Here is a 15,438-nt window from a genome sequence, read left to right on the forward strand (position 1 = left end):
TTATTTCTGTCTTACGTGGACATCCTAATATTCAACAGACAGTTGCAACCAAGGCTTCCAGCATCAGTTATTTTATACATCTTGGCAAAAACACAGATGAGCATCAAAGGAATATTAACATTTCAATTTGCCAAAAGTGGCAGATTGGATTAAAATCTGGCAAAGAAGACTCACAATAATGGCCTCTTAACAAAAGGTGACAGACTTTTTATACTGTGTTTCATGTGCAGTCTAAAAGCATGCTGGAAGACCTAGCTAAAGCTCTAAAGATGAAAATAATTCTTATGGCAATATTCAGCACAAAAAGGCAGGAAGAGAGATGCATACAAATTTCAGAGATTCCTTTAGTCCATATACATGGGTTGAAATAACAAGTAGAAAGGATTTTTGCCTCTCTCTTGGCTCATAAGTGGCTTACAATCAATTGTGGGGCTGGGCAATGTCTTCATACTTGCTGAATAAATTCTGTGAATAATTTGCTTGTTCACAAGCATTTCAGCAGTCATAAGGGTTTGCTCTGGAAACTGTTTCCTTTGGAGGTGCAGTTCATAGAGCATGTCTTCTTTGCTGGAGCAGAGTAAAGGTTTGGAAAAAAAAATCTGATTATTAATTTAATGCTTTTTTTTTCCATTTGAAGACACTTGCATTTCTCTACAGAATGTGGTTCTGCTGATTTTTTTTCCTGATCAGTTCTAATACTAAATTTCTGAAAAAATTATTAGCTAAGGGAAAATGCAAACCATATGTCTGTACCTTTCTCTATAAAATGACATGCATATACAAATATCCAGGAAGTCCATTGGGGTCCTCTTTAGACTAAATTAAACATGTTTTGGACCTCACTGCTCTTGGAAGACAGTGTACTTGTCTAATCCACTAGTCCAGACTATTAATGGAAAATATTTTTTTCCAATGTGCATGCCAAAAACCACACTTAGTGGAGCTGTAGAGAGGAAACTCGAGAGCGGGTGATGCATGCTATTTCCTATCTCGAGTCTGCCTGTCTGCTTTTGCATGTCCAATAAATCTCAGCAGCAAAACCCTGGTTCTGTAATAAACTCCTCTGATTGGTCTTGCAGGCAGATGAGGTAACTTGAGCAGAACCACTGCAGTTCAAAAAGAAGTAAATGCATCTTCTTGGTAATGGGAATCAGTTTCCTGGCTCCAAGTGGGAGGCACTGAGAGCTGAGGACACAGGCATTTCAGTTCAGTGCTTCCTGGGACTGATGCAATTTGTAACCTCCCCTTTTAAGTCCACTGCCAACTTCTTGCCCTGTTTCAGCTTTTCAAACTCAAAATAGGTGGATTTCTTGAGAAATGTGAACGGGGATTACACATCATTAGCCAGGCTTCAAGGTGTTTTGGCTGCCATGGTTGGTGCAATTTTCAGCGTCATTCAGTGCACATTCACTGATGAGTGAATTTGCATAATAATTTCTAACGGCTGGCTTTGATCAAAGCCCACCAGCCTGTGGGCAAGATGCTGAGAAATATGACTGGAGCAGCTGAGATGCAAGTGAGGATGTGGTGGGTATTAACAGCCATATGTTGAAAAGGTGTTAGCTGTGTATAAGGAAAAATCTATAAGGAAAAATCCACGTCCCTGGAAATGTAGGTTGGTGCTAAGGAGGGCACTAAACCTTCCTTATGCTTCCTCCCCACTGGGGTTTGTGTTTCTACTGATTGGCATTTCGTAGTGTGGTTCCTTAGGAAACAATGCCCATGGGTGAGAGCTGGTGGCCTTGCAGGCTGCTCACCACAGTGGTCTTGGTCTACCAAGAAAAGCCATAAACTGTCTCTCTGTGGCACAGCTGAGCTTCAGTCAGTGGCACTGCCATTTCCAGCAAGAGCCTTGCCCCAGGAAAAGCCTAGATAATCTCAGCCTAGGAGAGAGAAGCTGAAGAGGGCATGACTCAGAGAACATGGCTGATAGTGGGTAGGGGTACTGAGCTGCAGCTGATGGAATTTTAAAGCATTAAGAAAGAACAAATCAGATTTTCAAATACACTTGTATTTGGCAAGGTAAGAAAGGCCCTGTCATTTATTGAAATAGCAGTACTGGGGCATTTTTAAAGAAATTTTTTATTAAAGTGGCTATTACAATACCTAATCCTTTTAAAGTGTGTTTGTGAGTGTTTTTTAGGTCCCATAATAGCTAATAATGAAAGCATTTGAAAGAAGAAACACATTTTTCTTGCAGTGCATTCCCTTTATTAAAGCTGCACCATTTTCAGATGACTATGAACAAAACAAAACATGGAAAAATGAAATAAACTACACAGCCAGCTTTTCTTGGGAAGAGAATCATATGTTCACAAGGCAAGACAAATCCCTGGATGCAATAGTTTTCCATGTGAATGAAAATCTGGTCCAGGCAAAGCTATTTAAATTTATTAATAGCTGAGAACTATGTTGATATGTTTTTAAGGAGCTTATTCCATATAAATTGAGGGATTTTTTACTAACTCAGTAATATCTGGGAATGAACTGATGAAAATGTTTTCACATCTGTCTGGACTTGTTGATGATGGTTTCCCAATGTCAAAGAGACACAACATCGCTTTGCAGTTCTTTAAGGCTTCTGATTTCTTGTTCCAAGTTTAAACTGAGTTCAAACAAGTGACTGAAATATTTCCAGCTGGTAGAGATGAAGCTCTAACAGCTGCCTATGATGGGCTCAATGTGCCATTCCCCTTTGAGCTGCAGGAGGAAGAACTGATAGTATTTTTTTCAGGTTAGGTTTACTTATAAGCAAGTACTCAGGGACTTCCACAGTGTGGGGAAAAGAATTCAGACAGGACACTGAGAGCTTTGTGATTTATTGCATATATGAGGTCCCTAAGAAAAAGGCTACGGTGAGTTATGGTGAGGGAATAGTTTTATCCTTCTTTATCCTTTGCAAGAGAGACTGGATTCATTATTTTGTCAAGATTTTTCCTTATTAATGTAGGAATTACTTAGGAGAAAAGTCTTTACAAAACATCTTTTCCATGTATCTGAAAGGATGAAGAACCATACTTTCCAGGAAAATAAATCCCTGAGATGTAGACAGCAGCTTTATCTTTGTCTATTTATTACATAGCATTCAATAGAATGGTATGAGTTTAAGAAGCAACTTCTGGTTTTGCAAAAATATTTGGGTTTTTGCTATAACATCAAGAGCCCAATCTGCTGCACATCCCAGATGAGCTGCAGACCTGGTATTTGTGAAAATCTTATGCTAACTTACAGAGAGCTGCTTTGCAGTTTATTATATTTAGACATTGGCTGGTTTCAGGGACCCTAAAGTACTTAATTTCAACATAGGATTCACACCTAGCAAATATCCAGATATTTCAAGATTATAGATTGTTCTGCTGTATATCCATTTGTCAAGACAAGGGCCATGGTGATGCACTCTCTCCACTTCCCTCTTCCCATCCTCCTTACATGATGTGTCTCCTCTCCTTTCTACTTCCTGTCCTGTGCTCCAGGGTTGTGATGTAGGAGGAAATTATTTTCAGGGATATTGAGTAAAATCAGACATGGGAGCCATTCAGTCACCTATGTAAACACACAGTGCTTAACAGGGTTATTTCTCAGTCTGCAACCACAGTAAAACCAAGTGATTTGAGTGTAGGTGTCTGTGAGACTTGGACTTGCACAATAGGCCAGGTCATGAGCTAAATGAATTTTACAGATTAAACTGGTGTGTGCTCTTGAGTCAAATTATATGTAATGGGAGTTGGGTGGGCATTTCAGAGCTCTCAGGAACAGCAGCTTTCCTGGAAAATGAATGCCTTTCTGTGTGCTGTTTTAAGAGACTGCTGGAGAATGAGGGTTACCATAGCAATACAGAAAAATTTTAAACAGTTAATGCTTCATGCATGGCTGAATAGAGTGGGCTGATCATCTTTAGCACAAGTAGGTTCATTTTAAATGCATTTTTGAAATGTTTTCTTATGTCACACTGGGTACTCTGTAGAACCTCAAAGCGCTGTGCAGTGTAACAGATCATTTGGAGCAGCAGCACTCAGGGACAGGCACATTTAAGTGGAGTGATGACAGCTGAGTACCACAACACAAGATGACTCAAACCTTGGTGAAGGACCAAGTGTGACAGTAAGAAAACTGCCAAGTGATGTTGTGTCCATTTGAAAGAGATAAGGACCTTGATTTTGACAGTCCCTTCTACAGCCAGACTCCACTGTAAACTGCATTTTATGGAAGGCTGAAAAAAAATCTTTTGAGGAAACTTGGCGCTTTCCCTAATGCACCAACTATATAGTCTCATTTTTTGAATTTTTTTTCTTGATTCATGCTATACCAGTGTTCTGCCAATTGTTAACAAAATTGAGTGCTTTCAGAAACTACAAAACAGCAGGGAGATGGTTCTCCCTTCTCTGGCACACCTGTTCAGGAATTAACTCACCAGGCTAACTGTGTAGTTGATAAGTTTATGAGCTCTTTTGTGTTTTAGGGGTGTTGCACTGGTGTCTGTTTTCATTATCTAGTTGCTTAAAATGAAGGAGTCTCTTTTACAGCTCACTTTTAGATTGATTACCTCGAGCACTTTTGTACTATCTTCAAGCTTTTTCTTCTCATTATCTGAATTTTCTGACAGTTTATGACTCTCTTGAACACTCTGGGTCTCAGAACAGGTCCATGTAGGATTTGTGACAGAAAAAAATATTTCATCACTCCTGAAAAATGAATATTTAACTTGTTCCCTTTCTTTTAACAATGATTAATTCACAAGAAAATTCTTTTATTTTTCCTTTCACATGGAGTAACATGAATGTGGGATCTTGTCTAAAGGGTTTGAAAGACAAAAGTTTCAAAAATTTCTCTCAGTACCAAATCCAGCATTGCTTCACAGGAAACGTGGATATTTTCTATACCATATTTTTCCAGCTTGGGGAAATAAAGTTGCTTAGTTGCTGAAGATAATATTTTCCCTCCATGATTAAGAACTGTCACAAGTAGCCTATATCCAGATTTCTCCTATAAGCACATCCAAAACAGTCCCAGTCCTTAGGTTCAGCTTTTCTTGGTGCCATACTCAGCTGTGGAGACATTATTCCAGGCACTGCAGACACAGGAAGCTCAAAAGCCTCACAACAAACACATTGTTCTAAAGTAAGTTTGTTATGAAACCACACTGTCATCAATGCTGACAGAGGATCTTTTTTTTTTTTTTTTCTGAATACTGTGCCAAGTAATGAATCCAGCTATGGATTTGCAAAGTTCCATTATACAGTCACCCAAGGGGCTTCTCCTTGTCCTTGCTGTGCATTCAGAAATGTGCAATCTAGCAAGTAACTTGTATGTGACTGCATATTTTATTTTTCCTCTAAACACTGTGCTGTCAAAACGTATCTGGCCTATCACAGAGAGGACCCATGTGTCAAGATAAGCTAAATACCTTTGAATAGGTTAATGATGACTAAAAATTCCATATTTTTTGAGCTTCCATCTTTTTTCTTTTTTTCCAGTTGATTACTTTTGGTAGCACATGATGTTTTACAGGCACTGCCCGCAACTTTAAGCACAGGCAGGTTCACGGTCTGTATGCTTTCATTATTTGTGGTGACTGTTTTCATTTTTAAGCTGACATGCTCATACACCTAAGTCTGATGGCTGTTTTCAAGTGAAACCCAGCTGTTTTTATAAACCACAGCTTTTGCAAAATCATTTGTAAGCTTTAGTACTCTTTTCCATATCAATAAGCACAATAGATTTGCTCTGTATTCTTTTGGGTGTCATCTCTGTTTAATGTCACTGTCTTTAAAGGATTTCTAGTTTTTTAATTGTGATTTTCCTTTGAGATAGTTTCATGACTGACACATTACAGAAGTTGCATTCTTCTGTACGAGCATCTCTGTCTTGACGATCCCCTGAATAGTGGTAACACAGAGTGAGGAGGAAGGAAACAAGCTGTCAGCAGATGTGAAACCTTATATCTCTCAGTTCCCTGTCCTTTTTATAGCTTTGGATTGTCAGGAGAAAGGTATTACAAAATTACTACAATGAGTTATACATAGATAAAAGAGATGGGTAAAGAATAAAATACACTTCTGTCTCTGCTTCTGATTTGAACCAATAGTCTCAAGGTGATTAGCTCTTGCTCCTCATCTTTAGCATTCTGAATCCCTTTCAGCTCTATTTTCTCAAATAATTAAAGAGTGCTTCCAGACCCTCTAATTTTCAGAGATTTAGTATAATTGGTGATATTGTCTCAGAAGATTAGGCAGCCACAGTGCTTTGACTTTTGAAAAGATAGAAATCCTTTGGGATATGCACTCACTACAGTATTACCAGACTCCCCTTTTTTTTTTGTCTTCCCACATTCCCGCCAATACACCAAGGTACATGTCAACAACAAATAACAGTATTTTCAGGTCTGACTAGATTGCCTTGGTTCTGCTCCTGTTTGTGCTTTCTCCCATTGGAATACTGAGAAATGTTGAAAAAGCAAGCATTAATAATCCTATAGTCAGTTCCCACAAATCCTCCCTTCCCTGCTCCATACCCACAAAGATAGCTTGAGGACTAACCAGAGAGCAGCTGAGCTTTGCAACATGCAGGAGATGTCCTCAGAAATTTAGTGACATACCCTGCTGAGTGCAACAGCAGAACACAGAACCATGAAGATGGCTTTAGAAAGTGTCTGTGAATGTCTCCTGTTAAGCCAACCCAGATGCTTGGGCCCCAGGGGCAATTATTCCAGTTTATACTGTTGTGCAGGCATGTCACACATCCCTTTTGAAAAGGGACCTTCAGTTCCTAAGTGATGTCAGAGTAATAGTAGCTTTTTGAGCTCAGCCTGCTTGCTTTTGCCCAAATCTGGAAGAATTGCTGCAGATGGATGAATGATGAAACACTATTTCAAGCAGGGAAAGCGACAATATCATTGTATTGCTTTTAATGTATGAATTCTATTTGGAAATTGTTATAAGATAAGGTAGATAGGAACATTTTTTCCTTACTTAATTTCTTATAAATCTCCTATTTCTGTAAAGGTGCACAACAAATGCTGCTGCTTTCAAACATACCGGGTTAGAAAGTTAACTGGAAATTGCACTTATTTTATATATCTCTGGTTGTTGTACCCCCTGAATTAAGGGAGGTAATAGAATTTTTCCTCCTGATTTGAATCTTCCTGTGAGAACTCAAATAGCAGAGTTCCCTTCTAATAACAAATTTGGCTACATTTCTAAGGGAATGGATACCAGAAAAACCTCACTAAGAATTCAAATATTCTCTCTCCCCCAAAGCCTTACCACAATGGACAAAAAACAGGAAGAAATGAGGGAAGAATGAAATAACATGAAATGTCTCCAAGTGTCAGAGAGGGATTGGTTAGGAGCAGGTATTTCTCATTTTTTTTTTTTTTTTGTTATTTAATCCATCGAGCACTAACACATACATTTGGCAGTGAAAATTCTTTCTGTGGTTGCTTCAGGGGACAATTTAGGTACCTTTTTTTTTCCTGCACAAACATAAGAGCTGCATCCAGTTAAAACTTCACACAGCACAGGCTGGTAGGAGTACAGAAAGAATATGGGTTAATAACCTTTGTGTTTTGATCATCTCTAATGAAGTAATTATGAATTCACCAGAAAATAATACTTACAAGAATGTGGCACATGTTATAATACATAAAAGGAATTTATTTTCTCAGTCAAAATAAACAAATCTTGTTAAGAATGTGAGCACCTTTTGATCTTTGAACTTCCATGTTGGGAATACTATTTCTCAGATGATATTTTAACACTGTGGCTTTTGCTGTATAGCAAAATTGTAACTTTGGTATAGATTTTCCCTTTTGTTATTATGTGGGTGTGAAAGTAAACTTCCTGAATTTGGGGAGGTGAAGGAGTTCCTTCACAGCTCATTTTCTTTCTTAAAATACTGTCTCTGAGTAACTGAATATCCTCATCTGTTTTCCATTAGGCTCTCCAAGTTGCTGAGGAAGAAGCCTTGGGAGCTGGAATGGGATGTGAAGTGCAGGAATTCGTGCAGTTTCCCCATTATTTATATAATGAAAAAGCCAGGATCCCTGAAATAAGCTAAAAAGATTGTCACTCAGGCCACATGCTACTTGCTAGCAAATTGGCACTGAGCCCCAAAAGAAAAACTGTGATGAAGCAAAGCAGAATCATGTTTCCTTTTTAATGCTATCTGAAAAAAAGTGTATCTTATCCATTTTCCCTTTTCTTTCTTTTTTCTGATTCAATTTTCCATCTAAAGAATATGACAATACACCTGAATTTCTTGTCATGCCCAGCTTACAGTGCTTGAAATTTATTTTTCATGTATTTAAAAACACATATCTGGCCAGAGGTTTCCAAAATAGCCTTCTGCCTTCCCACCAATATGCAAGTTATTATACTACTCTTAGTACATTGGAGAAGCCATAGTAATGAAGATATAATTTAGTAGGGATTTTTCTAAAAGGTTTTTCCTATGTGACCTTTTCTTAAACTCTGTTCCTCTTCTCTTCATCCCTTCTGAAAAAATAAACATGAAGTGGTGAGAAAGAATTTGGAACAAAGTAGTTTAATAACATTATCATCCAGGGTACTGGCTATTTTTAAGACCTGCTATTTTGTATTTTGCTGTTCTCCATCACTTTCCTCTACAAGTCAGTTCTGGTTGTATCTGAAAATCACACACTGGAAATCTGATCCATCCGGAAAAAAAAAACAAAAAAGGAGAGGGGAAACTATGGAAAACTTAACAAATCCACCTTGATGTGTTTTCTATTAAGGCCCTTTTTTTTTTTTGGGTCATGTGGATAACAAGGCATCTAAATTCATATTACAGAAAAGTGGGATTTGTGTCCTTGTATGAATATTTACATCTCTTCTTGCCTGAGGAAATGAGCTGCATCATGGTACAATTGTTCCCAGGCATGCCATGGGATCACTCCCTTTTTCCAAGAGGGTTGATAAGGCTCACAGCTCTGTCCTCATTGCCTCCCCTTCTAATTAACAGCCTTGCTGCTCAGAAGTTTCCCTTGCATAGAATTTTTTTAAAAGCAAAAAAAAACAAACAAACAAACAAACCAACCACCAAAAAAAAACAGGTGTTGAAGAGTTTGTATTTTTCATGCAGTATTGGTTTTGCTGAGCATCAGCATTAATGTCATATGCAATAGTGTCTTTCCATTGCTTATATGTGTACAGGGTGTGATTTTGTAATTTGCTCTTTTATACTGTGAATGAGTGTTTTTCAATATCATTTTTAGAGTGTAGCTCTTCCTAAAAGACTTGAGACAGACAAGTCACTGTCTCTGGAGCATCCAGTGCCAGTTACATCCTGAGTTAATGCAGTTGCTTTTGGGCTTTTTTTTTTTTTTTTTTCCAGCAAAATGGTCTCTGAGGGTTTAGGATTAGTAAGGAAAGTAGGAAGAGGGGAATAAGAGAAGACAAGGCTGGCAAGGTGTTCTCTCTGGAGAATATTAAGAGGCAGGACACTTCTCCAGGTTTGGCATATTCAGGGTTTATATCATTGGAAGAACAGCTCTCCTCAATAAATTAGTGTGATTATAAGAACACATATCCTGCTCCTCTATCCAAGGAAGAATAGCCTGCATTTGTTTTTCTCCCATAATTATCTTTCCAGATACACATTCTCTGGCTACATAATGACTTGAAATGTACCCCAACTAATCTCCATGTTCAAACATTTCAAACTCTTCATATTTGAATTAAGAGAACAGTAACTGAGACAGAAATAATTCTTATTTAGATGTTAAAAAGGGATGAAAACCTAAATAAATATATTCCAACTCCTACATGCAGAAGCCAGAGTAGTCATTATTCCCCATTGCTAGGGTGGATGATGCTTTCAAGACCAAGCTCTTTGAGAACCCCCATTGTAGAGACATTGGAAAAGAGGAGGATGTGTTCTGGAGGCTCATTATCACAAAGCAAGGCCAAAAATGAGGCTTCTTTATTCCAATTCCCTTGCTTCTGTCAAGTCCATATATTTTATTGTGATTACACTTTTTTAGAAAGGATAATTTAAATTATGACCCCACATACCTAGAACATCAGAAAGACTCTGGAAGACAACAAAAAAGAAACTAACACATAATCAGCACTTCTGAGGCTCCTCATATCACCTTTCTCTAAGATGCCAAATTTTTCCCGTCTTGAGTATGAATTTTTCAGTCATCTAACCTATTCTAGTCCTTCAGTGCTCTGGTATGAAGCAAACCCACAGGATCATGCATAGTGTTTTTAAATCACAGACAACTTGACTTGGGAGGCAGGAATACAGCACAGGGCTGAGGGGTTGTTATGATATTGTCCTGTCAGGTTATACCACTAGTTCCTGCTTTTACTTTCCAAATCATTCTCAGGATAGTATTTTGTAATAATATAAACTTGAAGCCACAAAAGCATGCTGAGGCCAGATCCTCCCCTGAGAAAAGTTCACAAATAATTTGACTTCTTCTGCTCCAAAGTGTCTCCTAGGTAAATTGGGTTGCTATTCTCTTGGATTCACAGAGGTATGATGAGTCCTTTTTTTCTTTTCTTTCCTTTTCTTTCTTTTTTTTTTTCCCTTTTCTTTTTTCTTTTTTTTTTTTTTTTCTTAAGAGATCAGGCATTCAGAGGTAAATGCTCTCCTTCTGGTTCTGTGAAGAGCTTTTACATTTCAGTGGTCATACCATTGTAACAAGTGAAACCAAGAGACCATCTGGTCCTCTATTTGATCTCTGGTAATGGCCACTACCAGATGCTCCGGAGCACAGAACCGCAATCCGCAGCCGAATAACCAGACAACAAGAGAAGGGTTTTTTTTAGCTCCTGTCAATTAGTGGCTCATTTGTGCCTTATAAAGTGAGCATTTTTTTATTTCTCATACTTTTTGTTATCTGATAATATTAGTCTTTAAATTGTTTAGCATTATTTTGGTCTTGGATTCTAGAAATACTGATGGTAGAAATACATTTCTTATCGTGTGTTACATTTTTCAAGGATTTATTTCAGTTTTATATTTGACAATAGTTACAGGATTCTATGTTGTGTGATATAAAGGCAATATCAATTGCAGATAAGTTACCATAAATAAAATAAATTCATTATTTGTTCCAGTGACCATCCTGTACTTCAGCTTGGACTTCGTGTTTCACCCTAGCTCAGTGGGAATTTAGTTTTGTACTCATTACAGTAGAAACTGGAAAAAATCTTAATAAATTCTAAAGTTGAATTTACAAGAAGCTACTGTTTCAGTGGGCCTTTCTTTGACATAATATTAAATCAGGTCAGACATAATATTAAAGCAGAACTTATAATTCAGAATTATTGAGTATAATTAGTAGCTCAGATCCCAAAGGCTTTGTTGAACTCATTTGTGTCTAACTGCATGTTTCTATGGCCTTTGTCATAGCAAAGTGCCACCTTCATTAGTACCTCTTGGAGGTACTGCTGTACCAACTGCTTAATAACAATTTCTAGTTTGCAGGGTTTTGCATTAAGCACAAGCTGGGTTGATTTCAGGCTGCTATTTCCAACTAATGTGTTACAATGTGTTGTTGTTGGCAAGGCAGTGGGGTGTTCTCAGTCAGCAATGGTTTGTATATTTTATGTTGTTATTTTTAGTTTTTAATAATATCCTTTGTTTTCCCTTGCAAGCCAGAATGGTGAACATTTTTATCTTGTAAGATGAAATTTGATGCACTGATTGTCTCAGATCTGAAAGACTGAACAAGAACTTAAGAACTTATTCAGTATTGCTCTGTATTGCACCCAGGTGATGGAGAGTCAGAGCTGTGCAGCCCAACAAACCCAAGGGGTATTCCATGCCTTATGGCATCATGCTTAGCAATAAAAACTGGGAGAAAGAAGGAAAGGGGGTTTCTGGAGTTATGGAACCTATCTTCCCAAGTAACCTTTATGGGTAATGAACTTGGCTGAACACCTGCCTCCAGCTGGAAAGTAATGAATTGAATCCTTATTTTGCTTTGATTTTATGTATAGCTTTTGTTTTCTCTGCTGAACTGTCTTTATCTGAAACCAGGATTTTCTTCTCCTTTGCCTCTCCCATTCCTCTCCCCTATCCCACCACAGAGGAGCAAGTGATTGTCTGGGGGTTAGCTTCCTACTGGGGTTACTCCCCAACAAATACTTAAAAACTCAAGTATCCTTCCCAAACAGATATTGACCTCTTGGATTACCTTTCAAAAACTGCTCAGACTCCCAAATTCCAGAGGTCTTTCAGACCATTTCTCAGATGTTTAGATCTGCTTTTTTCTACCTTTGCTGTGCTTCATAATTTTCTCTTTTCATTTTGATATTCACAAAAAGATCTAAGAGTGAAAATTATGGTTTTGGTTTTTTGTTAAAATATTATCAGATAAAGAAAGGTTCACAAATCAGATATGCTGTCTAGCCAGAAAAGGATGAAGAAGAATTAATTAATATATGGGAAGAGCATGCAGTAGAACGTGATTTCACTTCAAAGTGCACAGAACCAGTACATTTATGACAGATTTACTTTGCAGCTACTTCAGGGAACATGATATAAAAAAAAATCTGATGCACAAATTGAGAAATAGTGCAAAAGGCATTGGAAGTTAACTGCAGCATTGTGAGGTGTTATTCTGTCCAGTCTGTAGGAAATTTATTGATATCAAACAGCTGTGAAGTCTCTGCTGCTCATGGCAGAGTCACAATTGATTTGGCTTCATACAGAACCGCGTGCGTACATAGATGAAAAATTCATGCACGCTCTAGAAAATAATCAGTCTTTTGGACAGGCTGAATGTGCAATCTGCTGTATTGGTATGGATGCAAATTTGGCAGATTTGAGAGGCTTGTGGTGTACAAGTGTAGATGCAGATCGGTTCCTGGATAATTAAACATGCAAATACTGTCTCAGCTCAGTTAGAAGGTGGTGTCTAGGTGCAGTTCTTTCAAGTCCTGCGTAACATGGGCATTTCAGAGTATGTCATCTCTTAGAAGTCATTCAGATTACACAGAAATGCTAAAGAAATCAGTTGTTTTCCTTTTACTAAAGACAAAGTTACCATGGTTTTCAGCTCAGCTTTGTGAAAATGTATCAGCAACTTTTACAAATCACTGCAAGTAGTAGAGGGGAGGGGAAGAAATGAGTAAAAAATAATCTTTCCAGTGTGAATATTTACTGCGGCATAAAAAGATATTGATTCTCACTGTGATTAACTTCAAGGAATCCTTTGACAGTAAAAAAGCCAATGACAAATTGGCACAGGGAAGGGATGAATGAAAGGAATAGGTTTTCAATATACACATAAACCTAAAGCATGGCCTCAAGTCACCAGATGGCTCAAGGGATTAGCAATGCTATATAGTCTTTTCACCTTCTCCTGTTCCCTCCCCTTCAAGCAACAGGTTCAAATGTTCAAGTAAGTAGCATAAGCATCCAGACAGACACAATTTAAATGATCTTTATCTACAACAGGCAGTGTAGTAAAAGTAGTCACTGCCTAGTAGTGTTACCTCTGTGAGAATAATTATATGCTGGGGATGTATGAGTGTTTCTTTGTTTTCATTTGGGTTAAGCTGAAATCTTCCCTTTGAAATGTTTCCGTTTATTTTCAAGCTCTTTAAAAAAATTCATTATGTTTACGGTCATTTCATAAATTTTGAAAAGAAGCACCATCCAGGAAAAAAGCATCACAGTTTAAAACCTGTTACAAATACACAATTGTTTGCTTCAATTAGGAAAGATCAGATGTGAACTATAAATCTGTGAACAGACAGAAGTGATATGATTCTGATTCTTAATTTTTAGTATACAGTATTCTGTCAGAGATCTTTTGATGAATTTTGCTTCTGGTCTTATTGTTTTCTCAGGGTAACACATGCACATATCACAGAAGTATGATCATGACTGTTAGTAAATTAAAATGCTTTAGGAAACCTTGGTAAGCTACACACTGCTTTAGATAGCTTTCTATTTAAAACATCATATGAGAAATTGTGGAGTAAAAGCTGTTGAGGAGTTACCTTTTCCTCTATATTTGTAGTGCTTGCTTAGTAGAGAAATAAAGCACTTTAATCCTTGTAATGAGATCTAGAGGCTATGTTTCAACAGCACAAAAATCAATAACCAAAATCATTGAGCATATTCTACACTTAACAGTAATGAGTAAAGTGAAAAACAAGACCAAAACACAAACCAAACAGCTAATGATGGAGAAAAAGGTAAGGCAAAAAGCCACTGAGGTTTGTGTATAAATTAACCCTGAATATTGTACCATTTATTCTTGTGTGACACTCCTTTAATTTAAAAAATGTATCTAACTTGAATTTTATGCTGTTCATACTCTGCTAGAACTAAATTACTGTCTTTTCTTCAATAGAAGTAACAGTTTACCTTCTGCAAGATAAATGCAGAAGAAGTAGAAGAAAAACTAGTTGAATTTAATGACCTGATTTAGTGCTGCAAATTTTATAAATCTCTACTTTTCTCCTTTTGCTAAGTTACTTGCCTTCTGATGCCTATTTTTGCAGCTAGCTGCAGTACAGTGTATGATTTATACTTCAGATTCTAAAACATTTATTTTTTTAAATGTTCAGGCAAGTTCTTTGTGTTATATCAAAGTTTATTTTGCAAATCTTGACCTTTCAAGCTGATATATTGGCCCCACTGACATCACTGGCAAGGCTGTTTTGGACTTGAAAAGAGGGCAGGTTACTCTCAAGGATGCTGTTTTGGTCAGGCTGCAGCACTCCTAAGGAGCTCCTATATTCAGATTAGATCCATATTGCCTGGGATTTTACTCTGTATGGGTTTTTTTTTTGTTGTTGGTTTTTTTTTTTGGTTTTTTTTTTGGTTTTTTTTGCTTTGTTTCTAGTACGTGCTTATGGTACCTCTCAGATACCAGTACCTATTCATCAGCTGTGCTGTGATGTTTGGGTACACCAGTGCAGGTAAAGGACAAAGTTTGAGCTGTAGATCCCTACTGGCTCTTTTAAGTCATAACATAATACAATTCAATTTGTGACTTAAGGCAATTGACTGCCCTCCTTCCTTTCCCCCAAGAATGTAAGTGCTGTGATTGCAGATTATGGGGCAGACCAACATTAGTTTGAGATGGGCACAGACTGGCAAATCTCCAAAACTGTGGGAGCCTCTGAAGATCCCTCCCTACTTAATCACCACACAGACTCTCTAGAGTCAAGGTCCTTCTCTTTTCTTGTACTATATAAGAACATGGAGAGCAAGGAAGAGGACTTCTCTGTCCTTTGCTCCTTTATATTCAGGCTGTTCCATTTATATTAAACAAAACCAGAGAAGACAAGGATGCTCCACTTGAACAACTGTCCCTGATTCTGCTAGGACCTTTCAATAAATAATTGCTTTGTGCATAAAGAAATCATTAGATTAAAAGTCTTCATGGAAGAGAAGTTCAAAACAATGTGACAGCCATCACTGAGCAAGTTCAATACTGAATAAGCA

This window comes from Vidua chalybeata, chromosome 4 (assembly GCF_026979565.1).
Source record: "Vidua chalybeata isolate OUT-0048 chromosome 4, bVidCha1 merged haplotype, whole genome shotgun sequence".
NCBI classification, from domain to species: Eukaryota; Metazoa; Chordata; class Aves; order Passeriformes; family Viduidae; genus Vidua; species Vidua chalybeata.